The following is a 19,373-nucleotide window of genomic DNA, read 5'->3' on the forward strand; positions in this document are numbered from 1 at the left end:
GCATTTTTCTTTTCCCATACATAGTTATAAAGTTTTTCACAGAGAAATGAGGAATAAATGTTTTTTTTTAAAGTAGAACTTGCATTTTTCATCAACTGTCACTTTCTTATGTTAATAGAAACATTTCCTTGTGGGATATTTTTGAAAGAGAAAAGTGAACAAGCAATATACCTAAGCACTCTCTGCATAATACTCTGCAAGGTATCTACAATTTTCCATAACAGTATTGCTTCAGTGTCAAGTCCAACTTAATAAAGTTTTAAGGTTAATGTCCTATTATTGCACACTTGACAACAGCTCTTCAGTGTCAAAGTTACGTTGGTGATTGATCGCTGTCGCGAGTGTTGTTTTATTCAAATCTTATTTGCATCTTTCCCATAGCTTAGATACATTTATTATCTCTCTCTTATATTCATACTTGCAACCTGTGTACAACATGATCTTAGATTATTTAAATTACACAAAAATTTGCACTATGGTAAATGCTGAAGTACCACTTGCTCCAATGATGAAGATGTCATGGTTGTCTAGGAAACACAACTCTTAACACACAAGATAATTCAAATACAAAGCAAATCTACTATCATAAGCCATGTAGCTCTTTCCTACACAATACTGTTACCATACCTGACCCTTCAATTATTAAATTAAACCACTTGCTTGAAGCAAAATGATTTGCACCACACTTATCAATTTCACAATATCTATTTCTATCACTTTAACTTCTATCTTTCTGTTGTAAACAAATTAATTTCGAACATCAGTAAGCCCAAAGTATGACATTAAATACAAGATTTTTCTCTTCGTTGTAAGTCTTCATGGCAAAAAAACTTGAATAATAAAGTCCAAACAATTACTAGCTGAGACCCTGAAATTAATAAAGGTAGTAGTGCCATAAGCAACTTTTATATGCTGTTCTATTCTCAATTTTCAATAAATATTGACTGAGCATATTTATCTCAGACAGTAGAGATCCTGTAACTTTGACTGTTACAGTAGCTTGGCAATGCACAGCTGAGCTTATTATTGTGTTTCAGCTTTCAGTGTGGAACAGTACTGGGCACTTTAGGTTGGATTGCAGAATACAAGGCAGCAAAATGCAGCAAATAAAGGAAAAGGCTTTTCTGTTCTCTCAACAGTTCTTTTCTGCACACAGATTGTGCTCGCATTGTACAGCTCTACCAGCTTTCCAAAGCTAATATAACATTAAATCTGGAGAAGGAATTATTACATGCTGCATGCAACTTATGGCCAGCATTTAAAATGTATTATTTCGGTTTTTGAAGGCTGGTCCTGAAGCATTATTAACATGCAATATCTCAAAACTAGTCCACTGAAAGCCAACAAACACTCAGAAAAATGAACACCATTTCTTACCTCAGCTAAATTTCAGAAGCCAAGTTTTTTTTCACAAACTCACAGTTCAATGCTGCTATGTATCTGCCTTCCTGGAAGACATGATTTTTTTTCCTTCTCCCCTGCTGCTCTCAAGAATGAGAGCTCACTCCACCCACACACAGGGCTGCTAAGTCTACTGTAGCTATGTGATAACCATCCTCCTGCTCACAACCAGTTTTGGTCATGACGCTTCAGGGGCAGATGATTATCTGGTATATTCATTGGTTGCTGGATCTTTAAAAACTGTTTCACCTACAACTAGCCCTGCTGTTCATTCACAAGGTTGCATCAAAACAGAAGCCCATGTAGCTTAAAGCAGCTTAAACTTATTTCCAAATGACTGATAATTTTGTTTTTTTCTTCCCATGTACTCTATCAAGTACAATAAAAAGCCCCGATGTAATCATAAGAGCTTATTTTCTAAATGCAGCACAACCCTTATTTAAAAAACCTGTAACCACGGTAACAGCAAAAAAATTAGTGCCGTAAACCAGCTCAGAACAAATATTCAGTTTGCAGCTTTACAAGAAATGAGCGACAACAATGACTAATTCATCCATTCTGTGTGTATCAATATTCAAACCCAGAAAAACACCATACAGATACCTAGTTTGTCTGCATTAGATGAGCACCAGGCAATAAGCAGCAACTACAGGTTAAAGCACTTACGCTAAATCATGTCTCTTGCAGTCAAACAATTAAAGAGAGGTTCCTGGGTCCACTGAATCAGGCAGGCAGAAGGTATATCATAGCATCGGCAGAATTGGAGAGATTGCCTGAAAAGGAAACTGACACACTTTCCCTTCGTTCCTTTCCCTACATTTACTCCCTGCACGCAAAATTAGATACCTCCCACATGTTCAACCCTACCACCCCTGAAACAATATACAGAATATAGCCCCAGAAAATTTATACACCCAGATCTTCCAGTCAGCAGAGAAGATGCATCACCATGATTTAATTTGTCCAAATGCCATTTTGAGCTAGAGTCTTTCTACCAGTGATGCTGGCCCCAGCTACAAAACGGGAGAAAATATCACCAGGAAGCATACTGTTCAGAGTATTTCCAGAACAGGGGACAAACAAGCTATCTTTCCTTATCATGAACTCAACACACACTGATTAGGGTGCCACGATGGCTCAGTAGCTCATACTGCAGCCTCAGAGTGTCAGGGACTTGGGTTTGATACCAGCCACGAGAGGTTCTCTATCTGGAATGTGAACATCTTCCATGCATGAGTTTCCTTCCACAGCCCAATGGTGTGCAGGTTAGATGGACTGGCCTTGCTAAATTCCCCAGAGACGTGCAGCTTGGTGAATTAGCCACAGGAAATGCAGGGCTACAGGGATCGGGAGGGGTAAATTTCAGTGGGTTTCTCTTAGAGGATCAGTGTGGATTCCGTGGGCTGAATGACCTGCTTCCACACTGTACGGATTCTATGCAGATCTGTCATCAGTTTGCTCTATTTTAAATGAAGCTGGCAATTTCAAGACAGCACAGCCTCACCCCCTGACAATGCTATTCCTCCTTCTCATCCCTTGACAGTGTTTAATCCCAGCTCTCTTTTTCATCCTGACTGTGTTTACCTTATTTCAACACATTAAGATTCAATAGGTCCAATTGATACCTGCATCCATCAACAATCACTGGTCTGTCAGCTGCTGAACAGGACTCAGGGAAAATGAGACAGGGAGGAGGGTGTGTGGTGGTAGGCTGATGGAGAATGAGCAGCATCAGAATGCTCTCCCTTTGGGCTCTATCCTACCATTTACTCCCAACCCCATCCATCTGCCAATTTCTTGTGTATAAACTGACGTTTTCCCAGCCACTATCAGTTCTGAGGAAGGGTCACTGGGCCTTGAACGTTTTCTGCTTCACAGCTGCCAGACCTGCTGAGCGTTTCCAGCAACATTGTTTTTGTTCCTAATTTACAGCATCTGCAGTTGTTTTGTGCACAGTATCAGGGTCTGAATGGGGAAGGGTGGGGGGGAGCACTGCCCAGTGAAAGTTAGAAAAAGGGTTTTTACTGTCAGGGAGGGAATGGAGTGGATGAGTACTATCTATATATGGAGGTGGGATGAGGGTGACCAATGTTCAGCGGGGGTAAGAAGTGAGCAGAAGTAGAAGGGGTAAAGACAGTTCAGGACGGGATGGAGGGAATAGGCAATGTCCAGTGGAGGGGGAGGGGTGTACTGAGCACTGTCTGTGGCGTGGGTACACGGTGAGCGTTGTTTGGCGAGGAAAGGAAACTGTTCAGTGGAGGCAACTCTCGAGGTAGGAGTGGCAATGGGAAGGCCCTTTCTGGCAGGGTAGATGGAGTGATGAATATTCTCCATGGGATGGGGTGGTGTATGAACATTGCCCATTTAAGGAGGCCATGAACATTACTACCTCCCCCTTGCCAGGGCTTGCTACTCCTCAATCCCCTTCTCTTCTTTCCAAGAAGCATAGAGTGACTGGCTCATAAATTATATAGTTTCTGACTTATTCGCTTAAAAACAACAATGTACAGCAACTGGAAGGACACCTCACCTACCCTTTTGAAAGTCCAAATGTTTCTGGTAACATCGTTTATGCACATAAGTTGTTCAGCTGCTCAGGAAGCAAACACATAGTTGGTAGCAGCCAGATGTCTTTGATATCAACAGCTGGTTATGACCCAACATACCAATCAGCTGCATATGGCCAACCAAATCTCACTTTGCACACATTCGATTGGTGCCAGTCTATCTGCAACTAGCCTCCTGCATTGGCTGCGCAACAGCGTAAACATCACTTATAATGAGTTTTGGTAAATTGCTTTTAAGAGGCCCAGCCAGCCCTTCCATACGCTTGGATTTTTAAAGTAGTTACTCTCCCATTCCAGTTCACAATCAAAAAGATGTGGTCCTTACAATATTATGATAACCATTGGAATGATGTCAGCAAACTATTACAACTGTTAAAATATTTTTTAAACTCTCACTAATCCACAAAAAATTTTAAGAGTTAGGGATTTCAATAGCGTCACAATTGGAAGTTTCTTCAACTTTCATTGACATAAGCACAGTTTTTTTTATTTATAAAGGTTTGGGATTTAAATAATTTTTAAGTTCTTGCAGATCTTATTCCTCCTTCAAGATCATCTAAAAATTTGTAACTCCTGCCCTGTCACTTGCTCTCATCTGCATTAAGTGGGATCTGCCTGAAATGGGGAGAGACATCTGGATGTGGGGTCCGCTCACTATTTTTAAAAAGTTTGTCATCTCTCCAAGGATCTATAACCTTGAGTCTTGGGCCTTTTTCTCTTTAACAGTCAAGGATAAAGAATAGCCTGATGAAGGCATTTAATTTCACAGAAGAATTTGTGGGGAATGTGCAGGATGGAATTTTTCCTGTCTTTGGTACAGGGATGACCAAGAAACGTAGTAACTATTATGTCACAGTATCCCCACAGTGCAGAAAGAGGCCATTCGGCCCATCATGTCTGCACTGACCCAATGAAAGAATCTCATCCAGACCCAGCCCCCCAATTATCCCTGAAACTATGGCTATGCATTCCTAACCTGCACACTCCTAGACAACTTGCTGCAACTTAGCACGGCCAACCCACCTAACCTGCACACTTTCAGACTGTGGGCGATAACTGGAGCACACCCAAGGAAACACAGGGAAAATGTGCAAACTCCACATAGGAAGACACTCAATGCTGGTATTCAACTCGGGTCCCTGGTACTGTAAGGCAGCAATGGTAACCTTTGAGCCACCGTGCTGCTCACTTTCATCCTCACTGTCAACTCCTCAAGAACTGACAGGTGACTGTAGACAAGTTTCTCAGTGAATCACAGGCCATGGCAGTGGTATCATGGGCGAATAGAAACTGCCAATAAATCAAAAGTCAGCATGTACAGCATCTCCATTGGTCAGAGAATGATCCTCAGGGGATCCATCAGCGAGAATTTATCTGCTGTTTACATTCTTCTCATGAGCAGGGCTCGCAGAAAGAGGGGCTATCAAAGGTATCAGTGATAATGGGAACTGCAGATGTTGGAGAATCCAAGATAACAAAGTGTGAGGCTGGATGAACACAGCAGGCCAAGCAGCATCTCAGTTGTGCTCCTGAGATGCTGCTTGGCCTGCTGTGTCCATCCAGCTTCATACTTTATTATCTTGGCTATCAAAGGTAGCTGCTTTCCCAGCAGGCTAACAAGTGACCTTTCCTCCCCACACTTCCGTGGCCAATAACTGCCTTAACTGATGGCAGATCGAGAGGATCAAGCATGGGCGTTCTTGCACAGGATGGGGTGAAGCTACCCCACAGAGGGGGAAACTGTTTCCCATGGAGAACATGTGATTTTAAATGCAAGTGGACACTTGTAAATAATAATATTCAAAGATGCAGTTGCTGAAAAAGTTTAATTTCCCTCAAAGAATTCTTGTGGCATGAAAATTTCATGAAAATTTGAGACAGTTTTGACTATTGATTAGGTGCAAGATTGAAGCAAGCTAAACTCTTCCCACTACGATCTTATAGACAACAGGAATTATCCTCATTTTTATTGGTTTGGATTGGGTTTGATTTTGGCTCCAAACAGTGGATAAACAGAGCACTGACCTCTGCATGACCCATATTCATGAAATCACTTCCCATTTTTAAATAACAGAATGAAAAATCTGTTGCCTTATATAAAAAGCTTATGTTCCTTAATACTTGTACTGTGCACAGCTGCCTTTGTGAGATAAGATGGATGTTCTCTGGCATTGACTGGCTTAATTTCACAATAATTGTTTGGGATTTTACAATGCAGAAGTGGAAGATGATGGAGGTGTATATTTCACGGGGTCATGCCCCCCCCAACATCATCATGTCAGGGCGCAATTTGATGAGTGGTAGATGATAAGCTGCATGTGGTTTAGGGGGTGAAGGGAGCTGGTAGCATATTATAAAGGGGATAGGAATGCATGCAGCTGTTGTAGGTGGGCCTCAAGCTGTTACCTACCTGTGGAATGGGGAAGGGAATGGTTGCTTGCTGTCTGCTGAATGAAGGAGTAAGCTGCCAATTATAGGAGGTGGTCTCAGGCTCTTGACTTCCAGAGTGATGGATAGGATCACAGGTTGCTGAGTGCAGGGAACTCACAGACTCTGGGGACTAGGGGCAGTCACAGGTTGCTGGATGTGGTGGGGGGGGGGTGGGTCTCACAGGCTGCTGGGAATAGGGGTCTCCCAGGCTGCTGGGAATAGGGGTGTAAAAGGCTGGTTCGAATGCAGAACTTGTGGAGCAGTTAAAATGAAATCACAGAAGTATTAAAAGAGAATCGAGATAAAACCAAGAGAAAAACAAATGGAAAGCTCCTGATAGTAAAGGATAAAGAAGAGATTTCGGTTGAATCTGGGTAACATTATGAATCAGAAACATCAAATAGTCTGTTTCTTGCTTGTCCCTTTCTGTAATTCTGAAAATTAAAACTGCACCATACAAGGTTTCTGAAGTAGGAGTATTTGATGTATTCATGGAATGTGGGTAACCCTGATTAAGCTAGCATTTACTGGCCATTCCTAAGTGCCCTCCAGAAGGTGGTGTTGAGCTGCCTTCTTGAACTGCTGCAGTCCATTCTCACAATGCCGTCAGAGAGAGAGAGAGAGAGCGAGAGCTCCAGGATCTTGGCCCAGTGACACTGGAGGAGCCGTGATATATTTTCACGTCAGGATGGTGTGCAGCTTAAAAGGAACTTGAAAGTAAAAGTGGTCCCAAGCATCTGATGCCCTTTATGAGACCAAAAAATGCCAAATGAGCGATTGCGAATTGTTCGCTCCTTTTGAAATTTGTTCACTACTTCTTCATCCCCGAAGTCAATGTGTTTGCTGATGGACCTCTGTCCCTCACACAACAGAAACCTTGAGCATTCTGCACATATATCCTCCTTCAGCCATTTCCTACTCAGCATTAATGCTAGCTGTACTTTGTACATTACAAATTAACACCTGCAAACTCTTGGCAAGCACATGTCAACTGCCTCGACAGCCTACCCTCCATCCTTTGGTACTTTTCTTTGAACATTAACATTTTGGAGATTATACCAGCTTTTCAAAGCTAGTGGGCAGCTCGTGCTAGTTGCTGAGTAGTTTCTGTTGGCTCTGAGTTGGCATGTATGTTGCATTAATAAACAGCATGTTTATTATTTGATGTCGCCTGTGATTTTACAGTTCTTGAAATTCTCTTGGCCTTATCTTGATAGCTGGGACTCTGCTGACGGCATAGTATGATGCTAAAGAACTGTATCCTTATTCATGCCTACCCTTATATTTCCAAAGTGCAAATAATTTGATTTGTTCTCCTAAATATTACTTGGCAATGCCAACATTTTAAATTATGTTTCAGGTTTGATGAAAAATGGCTGTTTAAGTTTCAACCTTTTCCTGAAGAATCTGGAGATGATACAGAATCAGAACAAAATGAAGAATAGATTTGAAACAAATGCCTGGCTCCAGCAGGATGAGGGTTGCTGCAGTCAGCCAGTCCTGGAATTTTGTTTCACATTGGTAGAAAATAAATTGAAAGAAACTGAACTTGAAAGGCAAGATAGCAGTAATTAATTCAGAGTAGCCCTCACAAAAGAAGATGTAATACGATCAATTACAATAGTAGAACAATTAATGGGAGTAGGCTTACTACGGGGGCTGGAGGAGTTGGTAGCGGAGAGGGTAGGATGGAGAGTGGCAACCAATGTTTTACACAGTGTAGAAAGGGCATGTTTTGTGGGTTCTCTCCAGAAGTGTGTTCTGAATCATGCATCTTTATGGTGGGTAGGTGAGTAACTCTCAATGTCTTTATATTGTAACAGGGTTGCTAGAAAGTTAATTAGCTGTAAAGATCGTACCTTTTTTCCTATTTTAATTCACAATCAATAATACAGAAAAATAAAAAGATAAGCAGAACTATTTTAAAAACCAAGGGTTGTGTAAAGGGTAACAAACAGCAGTATAAGCAGCACTTATATTTTTTAAAAGCAATTTACCTGACATTCACTAAAAGTGCTGTTTAAACTGCTGTTTGTTCTAGCAGCAGGGGATGTCTAGTTGCAAATGAGCTGGATCCAAGGACGGGGGGAGGTGTACGAATGGAAAAATTCATGCAGCAACAAGAAACTGAATGGTCTGGGGAATGGTGACCAGTTGTCAATGATAATGATCTTCTGCCTGCCAAAAATTATGGGATTGGTTCCCAGGCAGATGAACAGCTGTTGGTGTGAAAGCCATCAGACCACTGAAAAGGAAGAAACTGTCCTTTCTCTGTAAGCCCCAAGGAAAGCCTATTTATTACGCTCATCAGTTCTTCGGAGTTGTTGCATAGCTGTTAAGTCTGAGATGTTATATCTTGTTATCACCTGCCACGTGCCTCCTGTAAACAAGCGAACGGAGGATGGCCAAGGAACAAACGGAAAGGGATTATCTCAGTGACTCTGTGAACAGGGACCAATGAACTGCTTTCCCTCTACCTTTAACACCCTTTTTTTGGTGTTTGACTGTATCCATCTGGATACATGAAGTTTGATAAGTGGCTTAGAGTTTTAACTCGCAGTTAAATGTTGACAGTGCGCAATTGTTTGCCTGTAGCTAGAATCTGTTTATTTGTAATGGTAATTACTGTTAATTACAGAAACCTGGCCCATGCTTTCTGCCTGCCTGGGTCCAAAAGACAGGTAAATTATGGAATTCAGTGTAAATTGTATAAATCTTTAACTTTTCTGATAATTCCAGGAATAATAGTGCTTTTTTGGTTTCTTCAACACATGGAGCACAGATCTGCCAGAATAAAAAGGTACGATCTTTACACCTAATTAATTTTCTAGCAACCCTGTTACAACATTGAGAGTTACTCACCTACCCACCATAAAGATGCATGATTCAGAACACACTTCTGGAGAAAACCCACAAAACATGCCCTTTCTACACTGTGTAAAACATTGGTTGCCACTCTCCATCCTACCCTCTCCGCTACCAACTCCTCCAGCCCCCGTAGTAAGCCTACTCCCATTAATTGTTCTACTATTGTAATTGATTGTATTGCATCTTCTTTTGTGAGGGCTACCCTGAATTAATTACTGCTATCTTGCCTTTCAAGTTCAGTTTCTTTCAATTTATTTTCTACCAATGTGAAACAAAATTCCAGGACTGGCTGACTGCAGCAACCCTCATCATGCTAGTGCCAGGCATTTGTTTTCACCATTGTTCTCACTAGCATTCAGCATTAACTTGCCTATAGTAACATTACATCTTTCCTTTAAGAATAGAAAACTACCATCTTTACCTCGTCTGGCGCACATGTGACTCCAGGCCCTTCAGCAATTTCGGAGGGTCTTAATTGCCCTGTGGGCAATTATAGATGAACAATAAATGTTGACCTAGCCAGCGACACCCACATCCCATGAACAAATTAAAAAAGGTTCCCCAAGGGTGATTTTTGCCAACATAGATTTTAACATGAGACAAGACGAATCATTTTTTAATAATCCATTGAGGATTTCAAATGACACCAAGTAATATTTATGCTCAAAGAGGCTGCAATTTCACTTTGGTTTTGGATGTACCTTATATAACGTTAAAACAAAATGGATTTTATTCACAAGATGGGTAATTTATCTGAATGAAGAATTGAACCCAGTGCTGAGCTTTGAGAAAAATGGACTGCTTCTGAATGAGCATACAACATAAGGTGAGACAGTGTGATAGTTCCTGGCCACTGAGGTTTCAGCCAGGTTCTTCATGCTCCCCAGTGACATAAGATACAGCTAATTAGCCCATTTCCCCACACACACACACACACACACACACACAAACACACACACACGCACAAACACACACACACACGCACAAACACACACACACACACACACACACACCTCAGCCCCTACACCCTACCACACACAGTGTAATCAGCCGGGTCCCATATTGCCATATTTCCGACATGCACACACTAATGAGCCCATCCCTTCTGTACAAGTACACACACTCATTCAAACACACTGCAATCAGACCTTTCCCCTATCACACACACATGCACAGACAGTCACACTTACATTCTCTAATAAGCCTCATCCTCTGTCACGCACAGTACAATCAGCCCCTGCCCTCTACCATATGCACTGTTATGATGGAGAGGTTGGAACACTGAAATAATATGATGATTTGTAGTCCTTAATTTCAAAATGTTTTTGCTGCACAAAAAAAATGCCTGTGTAAAACTCTATGTAGGACCAATGGGATGTAACACCGAAGGTGTCAAACAAACTTCAGACAGACTGGTCTGTGACCCCTTGACAGTAAAGATAATGCTCAACAGCAAGTACCCCCACCACCTCCACTCAGATTATGAACCAAACTGCCTGCACATTTTACATTCTTCCCTTTGACAAATATATAAATGTAGGCTTAAAAAGGAGCTTGAGGAATACAGCAGATCAGGCAGTGTCAGAGGAGCATTAAGGTCGGTGTTTTGGGTCAGGACCCTTCATCAGGGCTTTCCTGCTCCTCCAATACTGCCTGACTCACTGTGTTCCTCCAGCTCCAAATTGTATTGACTCTGACTCCAGCATGGGTTTCCTCCGGGTGCTCCGGTTTCCTCCCACTGTCCAAAGATGTGCAGGTTAGGTGGATCAGCCGTGCTAAATTGCCCGTAGTGCCTAGGGATGTTTAAGTTAGGTGGGTGAGACATGGGAAGTACAGGGATGGGGGAATGGGTCTGGGTGGAATGCTCTTCAGAGGGGCAGTGTGGACTTGTGGGGCCGAATGGCCTGTTTCCATACTGTAGGGATTCTATGATTCTATGATCTGCAGTTTTCACTATCCTACTTTCTCCTTTTGACGGCTAATGTTTATACCTATTTTACAGATCAATCTTTCCTTGGCCACCATTATCACAGCATTTGTCTTTTGGTCTGGGCACACTCACTATCTACTTGTTGCTCCTCTTCCCACCCTGTCACTAGCATTAAAAGCTATAATTTTCCATCTCTTTTTGGTTCTAAAATAGCCATACTAGACTAAAAACCTTAACTCTATTTCTCTCTCCACAGATACTACCAGACCCTCTGAATTTCTTTAGCATTTTCTGATTTCAGTTCAGAAGTCTAACATCTGCAGTATTTTGCTTTTATCCCTTAGTTACTCATATGTTGCAGGTAAAGGGGTACCCTTTCACACTTTCTCTCTCTGTGTCTCTCTCGCTCTCTGAGTGCTGGAAGTCAGCTATCTAGCAGGCAGGCGTAAGGAAAACAGGGCGACTAAAGAACACTGTCACTGAGTGTTGGAATTTGATCATGGGTTGAAAGAAATCAGAATTGTACAATCTCAGTGAATCTGAAGATTGTGAAAATAGTTGTTCAACGACAATTTCAATGCTACCAACAACCTTCACTCCAACAGCTGAAGTGCTCATCTATTGGATCTCTGAAAACAGATTAGAGACTGTTGTGTTTCTCTTATTTAACCCAAAATCTTTAATCCTTTTGAACTCACCTCTTATTTCTAATACGCATGTATGATATGCTTGTTACATTACTATTCTTTCTTGCATTTAGTAATTAATAAACTCATTCTTTGCAAACTCAGGAAATCCTGGCTAAATTGACTAAATTTCCCATTTAAGATTGGCGAAAAATAACAGGCGTGCACAAGGAAAGAATTTTTAAAAAAATTAAACATGTTGTAATCAACTGAGGATACTGGTCAATAAAAAATGGGAGCATGCTCATCTCTTCTCACCTGGAAGTGTAAATGTTTGCAGTATTCCATCTGGAACTGTAAGGAAATGAAGACATTGGCAGGTTCTTGATGTATCAAAATGAGAACTATTGCTGTGTTTTGAACACACAGGTAAAACTCAAGAATTAAAGTGACTAAATTGTCACTTTGAAACCAGTTTAAGGGAAAATGCTACAACGGCATAGAAATATCTGCAACAAAAACAGAGTCGCTGGAAAGAAAATTCAGAGTTAACATTTCAGGTGTGGTGACCCTTCCTCGGAACAGTTCTGAGGAAGGGTCACTGAATCCAAAATGTTAACTCTAATTTTTCTTCACAGATGCTGCCAGACCTGCTGATCTTTACCATTCTGTTCCTGATTTACAGCATCTACAGTCCTTCAAGTGGAAATGATGCCAGAACATTCCTAACTGAACCTTTTGCAGGTTCAAATGCTCTGTTCTTCAAACGGTTAAAAAGATTTTTGCCGGAAAATCAGACAACACAAAATTCCAAAAGGGGCACCCAATGGGTGGAAACTGAGGGCAATAAAACAGATTAACAGTTGAGAGGTAAAAATCAAAGGAAGAGAAATTAGAATTTCAATAAAAAGAGAAGGAATGGGAACCACTGGGAGGTGAGAAAAAGTAGAAAGAGCAAAGATAGAAATGTATGGTTGAGACAAAGCCAGAAGAAGCGGAGTTTGAACTGAGACAGCTCAAGATGAGAAGAAGGATCACTACTGCAAGCCATGCACACACTAATGGACTTGCGGTGGAGACAGCTCTGTTTGCTCATTTAATTCCTTTCGAGGAATTTCAAGCGGGTGGCACAACAATTAATGTGTCCCATACAACGTCAGTCCTTCTTACCGCGGCATTTGTCGTTGGGAAAAGTGTGGATCGTCTATGCCTGAGGTGTACCTTCAAAAATTCCATAACCTCAGGGTCCAGCTTGACAAGATGTGCCTGCAATTTGAACATGTCAACCAGCTTACTTCGAACCAACGGGCACAGGCACTGAACTCAGAAGTTACAAAACACTCCGGCATAATTCTCCTCAAGGAGTTTTAAAACTCCACTCCCTCCCCCAATAAAATGTCATCACAGAGTGTGACTGGATCCAGGCAGTGGATGATTACGGGCTGATCTTCTGGTTCAACAGAAACCCTCCCAAACGGGGAGCAGAGAGGTGGCAAAAGTGATTTAAAAAAACCACAGCCCTGATAGGAGAAGGTGGAACCCTGGGAGACCTGCTCAGGATGAAAGGTGAGGCCAAGATGCTTGTGTGCCTTAACTGTTGAAAGGTAGTTAATGTCCATGTCAACTCTCAGAGGCTACAGCAAGCATCAATGGGATTTCTTGGGATACAGGCAGGCCGCGCAGAGACTGGGAGTCAGAACAGCAATGCCTCTGACTGCAACTATGAATCCCTGGAAAAGCACTCCCGAGTGTGGATAAGGTTAAATAAATCCCTGAACATTACCAGGCTTTTATATTTGCATGATCCGTGTCCATTTTTTCCTGAGGATGAGGTGAGCGAACCTGTAGTAGTATAACAGACTGAGAGGCATTCCCAGTGGACTCTGACAAGCCCATTGAGGTAAGGTAGACTGAAGAGCTGCAGGAGGAAGTTCCCGATATTTTCCCCAACTCTGGGCTCATGCAGTCCCAGTCTCAACAAGCTCAGCCAAGGAGGTTGAGGAGGCACTTGAAGCTGAAAGCCCTCTAGAACAACAAAAGGGTGTGTGTGTGGTGCAAGCCAGCCAAAGCTGGAAGCAGGAAGCAAGCCTAATTAGCTGAGAGGGAAGATGAGAAAGAAAAAAACTGGCAGATGGAAAATAGGAGACGAGAATGGCAGCCAGACATCTAAACAAATATGTACAAAGTACGTAGGTACAAGGGGTGGATCAGCGCCATGATGAGACAAAGATACAGTTTCAAGCAGAGGACATGCCAGAATGTTTATTGAGGAATTTGTTGCTGTTTACTAAGGAGGAGAATGCTGACTAAATATTGGTAGAAACATAGATGGTAGAAGTCACAGTAAGATCAACATTAATAGGAAGCAATGGAAATGCTGGCCATACTGAGGTTAGATAAGTTACTTGCATTCCAGTTTGCTCAGGGACATGAGGTTGGAGAAGCAGAAGGACTTGCTGTAATCTTGCAAACTTCCTTAGATAGTGGGAAAGTGACAGAGGATCGGTATCAACTGGACAGTATTTGGATGGAGGTGGGTGGGAGTTCTCATGCTAGAGATCAGCAAGCAAACCCACACAGTTTTGCTTGCAGATTTCAGCAGATCTCTCTCCAAAAAGCATTCAGTGTCTGATCAATGGAGCAAGGTGCAGAAGAAGAGATCTGCTGAGAGCCACCAGCCAGCATTAATTTATGCACAAGCTACAAGACCATAAGATATAGTTGCAGAATGAGGCCACTCAGACTATTGAGTCAAAACTGGAATGTTTCAGTCAAAACTGGAATGCTTCTGAACCTCATGCCCCTGCCTTCTCCCGACAACATCAATCTATTTCTGTCTTAAATACTCTTAATGACTTAGCTCTAATGCCACTATGGAAATGAATTCCACAGGCTCACCACCCTCTGGCTGAAGAAATCCTTCCTCGTCTCAGTTCTAAAGGGTCATCCCTTCACTCTGAGACTGTGCCCTTGTTCCCTACTAGTGGAAATATCATCACATCCACTCGATCCAGGTCTCTTGGTATTTCGTAAGTTTCAATCAGATCTACTCTTATCCTTCTAAACCCCATCAAGTACAGATCCAGAGTCTTAAACCACTCCTCACATGACATGACTCCCATTCCCAAATCATTCTTGTGAACCTCCTCTCAATCCCTTCTAATCCCAGTATATCCTTCCTTAGAGATGGGGCCCAAAACTTCTCACAATAAAGCTCCAACATCACTCACCAAAAAACCTGGGATCTAGTGATAATCCTTCATCTTATGTGAAAGTTTTACCCTCAGCAACCACTGATTTCTTGGTGGTACTGCCCACTGTTCAGTAGAGAATGTGGCTCTCAGTAGGCAGGATCTTTTCTCCCACCCCTTCACCCTATCTTTCAGGTCTTTGGTCCTGGTAGAGGGCCACTATTGCCTGGTTTAATGTTCATTTGAGACTTAATTTGACAGCGTTTTCCTAAACAGATATGAAACAGAAGTCTCATCAGCTTACCTGTTAATGGGGAACATCCCTGTGCCTCTACTAAATACCAGCCAACTAAATGTGTTCCCACTCCTGTGGCTGAACTGGATGGCCTTTAGTTGCTGGGTTTATTATCGCATTCTATTTTGAACAATGTCCTGATATCTGCAATGTCCCAGTCCTCTTGCACCACCCTTATATTAAAGGAGAATTAGAAGGTTATGGGAGTATCTCAATCACATTTATTTCCACTTTGACATTGTAGTATCTTCAGACATAATAAAGGCAGATCCAAAGCACTCATTTATCATCTCAGCTATTTCCCTTTACTTACATTTACAAATCCTTTTACCACAACTCATTGTTTTATGCCAGTAGAAAACTTTAGAGTTCTGTTTTATGTTGGCTATTGTTCTTTTCTTATACTCTCTCTCTGCCCTTCTCATTTCTCCCAAAACATGTCATCTTCAGACTTGGAAGAGTGATAGTTCCTTGGGTTAAAATCTGTTGAGCCTGATTCTTTTCCTTACAAGTCTGTGTACCACTCACTGGAGTCGTACACTTGAAATCAAGCATTACTGTAAGTGGAGTTTTCACAAATGCAAGAAGATTTAGTCAAAATATCCACAGTCCACAGCATACCTGACTACTGGGCTTAGGTTAAAATGAAACACTGACCAAATTTCTGTCCTTAAGAAAATAGCTGTTTATTGTGATCAAATTGTTGTTTCTTACAGTGGCAATTAAGAAATATACATTGCTAACTCATAAAGCAATACCTTAAACTTTGTCCCTTCTTAAATTGCTCTCTTGATTCGAGGGAAAATGATATTGTATACATCTCTCAGTACTCAGTAAATAGTAAACTAAAAAGTCTAAAAGCCCTCGAAACCCACTACCAGTTGTCCCTTTAGAACTGCAGATGCTGTAAATCAGAAACAAAAACAAAATTGCTGGAAAAGCTCAGCAGGTCTGCCAGCACCTGTGAAGGAGAAAACAGAGTTACCGTTTTGGGTCCGGTGACACTTCCTCAGATCCTTCGGTCACCAGATCCAAAACGGCAACTCTGTTTTCTCCTTCACAGATGCTGCCAGGCCAGCTGAGCTTTTCCAGCAACTTTGTTTTTGTCCCATTGACTAGTTGAACCATATGTGGCTATTCTTTCATGTCCTGCTCCTTGTCATTTGTTCAATGATTGGCTGCTCCTGAGCCAGCTGTATGTTGTACTTGCCCAATTTAACTCTTTTCTGTCATTGGAAGGCGATCAACCTCAAACCTCACCTTGCTCTGCATAAGTTTCCTATGATTTGGTATCATTTACATCAACCAGTTGCTCATAGCAGTTTAATCTTAAGTATTATGCCTCCTGAACCATTTCCTGATACAATCTCCTTGTTTAAAACAGTATCTTCAAAAGTAAACAAATTAAGAAGATGAGATCTTTAAAGGTCTGAGCCTTTCTTTAAACAGGCCTATCTTTAAATCTCTTAGTTATTCAACATAGAAGATACATTCCCTAATGAAATAGGTAATTGCTTTTCTTTACAACATCTGGAGGATTTTTAATCTCATGGATTTGCTTTGTGGAGAGTGGTTGCTCCGCTGAATCAGATAATTTGCTCTTTGCGGTGAACTGAATGTTTGGATATTGGTCATTCTTTCTTACTGATGATTTCCATTGATTTATATACAAAATGCCTCTATTTTACGTGAGCATCTTTTTCTTCTCAGTCTACCTTTGGAGCCGTGCTGACTTTGCAGACTCCTTGCTTCGACTTGTCGATTACTTTGGATCCGTTATTTTGATCTCAGCAATTACAATGTTGGTGAAACCAATATGTTCACTTCCTCTGCTCTGCTTTTTGATGTCTGTTTCTGGTTTGGCATCATCTGCGTCACTGTTAGTGATGATTCTTTCAAGATGTAAGGAAGTTAAAATATCTACTTAAACTTGTCTCTTCCGAGTTACCTCAGCATGAAACATCACACTTCAGCGGCTCCTCATATGACAAGCCCTTGATCCCCAGAAACATTCTTGTGAACCTCCTCTGGACCCTCTGCAATGTCAGCGCATCCGTTCTTAGATATGAGGCCCAAAACTGCTAAAAATATTCCAAAAACGATCTGACCAGAGCCTTATACAGTTTTAGAACATCTCTGCTCTTGTAATCTAGTCATCTTGAAATGAAAATCAATACTGTATTTGCCTTCCTAATTGACAACCGTTCCTGAATGTTAACATTGAGAAGAATCCTATATGACTTCTAAGTTCCTTTGTGCTTCTAATTTCCAATGTCTTTCCCATTTAGAAAATAATCTGTGCCTCAACTCTTCATAGAATCACATAGCCTCAAAGTCTCCCACATTGTACTCCATGTGCCATTTCTTTGCCCATTCTCCTAGCCTGTTTAAGTCTTCCTGCAGCTTCACTGCTTCTGCAACACTAACTATCCCTCTACCTATCTTTATGTCGCCTGCAAACTTAGCAACAATGCCCTTAGTTCCTTTGCCCAGATTGTTAATGTAGATTGTGGATAGTTGTGGTGCCAACACAGACACCTGAGAAACTCTACCAGTCACCAGTTGCCATCCTGATAAGATCCCTTAATCCCTCCTCTCTGCCATCAGCCAGTCAGCCAATGCTCTATCCATGCCAGTACTTTGCCTCGAACACCATTTTGTCTTATTTAGCAGCCTCCTATGTGTCACTCTGTTGAAGGCCATCTAGGAATCCAAATAGTTCACATTCACTGGCTCTCCTTTGTCTAACTTGCTTGTTACCTCTTCAAAGAATTCTAACATATTTGTCAGGCATTACCTTCCCCTGATGAAGCATGATGACTCAACCTATTTAACTATTTGCTTCCAGATAATCTGCAATTTCATCCTTAACAATGGACTCTAAAATCTTACCAATGACTAACCAGCCGATAATTTCCTGTCTCTTCTGTCTCCCTTCCTTCTTAGAGAGGGGTGTTACATTAGCCATTTTCCAATCCTCTAGGACCCTCCCTCACGCCAATAATTCCTGGAAGATCACCCCCAATACCTCCACAATCTCCTCAGCCATCTGCTTGATCTCCCTGAGATGTAGATCATCCAGTCTTGGTGATCCATTCACTTCAGGCCTTTCAGTTTTCTCAGCACCTTCTCCTCAGTGATGGCCATTACAATCACCTCTAACCCCTGACTCCATGAAGTTCTGGCACCCTGCTGGTGTCTTCTACTATGAAGACTGAAGCAAGGTCATATTGAGACTAGTATCCTGGACAAGTTTCCATCTAATATCTTCATTTTTATGCATGCAGCTTAGTGTCTGGGATTTTGCTTTCAAAAAAATGGTCAAGGTAAAGGCATAGTCAAGAACTGAGTTCGGGCTTACACTTTATTCTCAGTACGTGCTTTTCTCTGCTAATCTAATTATCCCTATCCATACTGTGTTAATTATACCCTGTGGGAACATATCTGTGACATCATTGCAAGAATGCTTTAGTGTCTTAAAGTCTGTATTTTGACCCTGACTTGATGTCACATCATTTAAGGCTGACTACATAACCCAGCAAGCCAAATCCCATAAACTGAACATCAGGGAAATAGGGAATTTGCCAGGGAGCCCATAGCCGACCCAGTTTGCTAACAACAAGTCACCTAGCCATGTCAAAATTGAAACAATGAGAGGAATGCAAGGCTGTTCTTGTTGTTCTTTCTTTTTGAAGTGGTACAAAAACAGCCCAGCTATGGATGCTATGCCATGCCATGCCTGCACCAGACATTGTCATTTCAGGCAATTATCTTCAGAGGCAGAACAGTCCCAGCAGGAGAAAAAACATCCATTTCAACAACCTATTCTACTATGGAAGATAGATTCAAATAAAGGCCAGAATGCTTTTTTTTCTGGACGAAGTTGTAAAAATCAGAGGCAACGTCCGGTAATCAGATATTTTTGTTAACATAAGAGAAAATTAATTTTAGGTTAGAGACCAATGCCAGTTTTTTCTGATACTGTAGCATGGCTTATCCTCACGTTCTTGAGCTATCTAATGTCTGAAAGTAAGGTCGAAGAGGGATTTCAATTGAATCCAAAGG

At 41.6% G+C, this 19,373-nt stretch overlaps 1 protein-coding gene across 17 annotated transcripts in view; it reads right to left on the reverse strand.

Annotated features, from left to right (window-relative positions):
- LOC125451860 (cAMP-regulated phosphoprotein 21-like) overlaps positions 1-19,373 on the reverse strand; it is a 405,355-nt gene that overhangs the window by 223,319 nt on the left and 162,663 nt on the right. For 3 of the 17 annotated variants that reach the window (XM_059645789.1, XM_059645787.1, XM_048529524.2), the window contains exon 1: positions 1,378-1,611. The exons of 13 other annotated variants lie outside the window; for them this stretch is intronic. The gene's annotated coding sequence lies outside the window, so the exon portion shown is untranslated. Of the gene's footprint in view, positions 1-1,377; positions 1,612-2,067; positions 2,190-19,373 lie in introns of those variants that run through there. One more of the 17 variants, XM_048529529.2, reaches the window with a different exon arrangement.

Source organism: Stegostoma tigrinum, chromosome 5 (assembly GCF_030684315.1).
Source record: "Stegostoma tigrinum isolate sSteTig4 chromosome 5, sSteTig4.hap1, whole genome shotgun sequence".
NCBI lineage: Eukaryota > Metazoa > Chordata > Chondrichthyes > Orectolobiformes > Stegostomatidae > Stegostoma > Stegostoma tigrinum.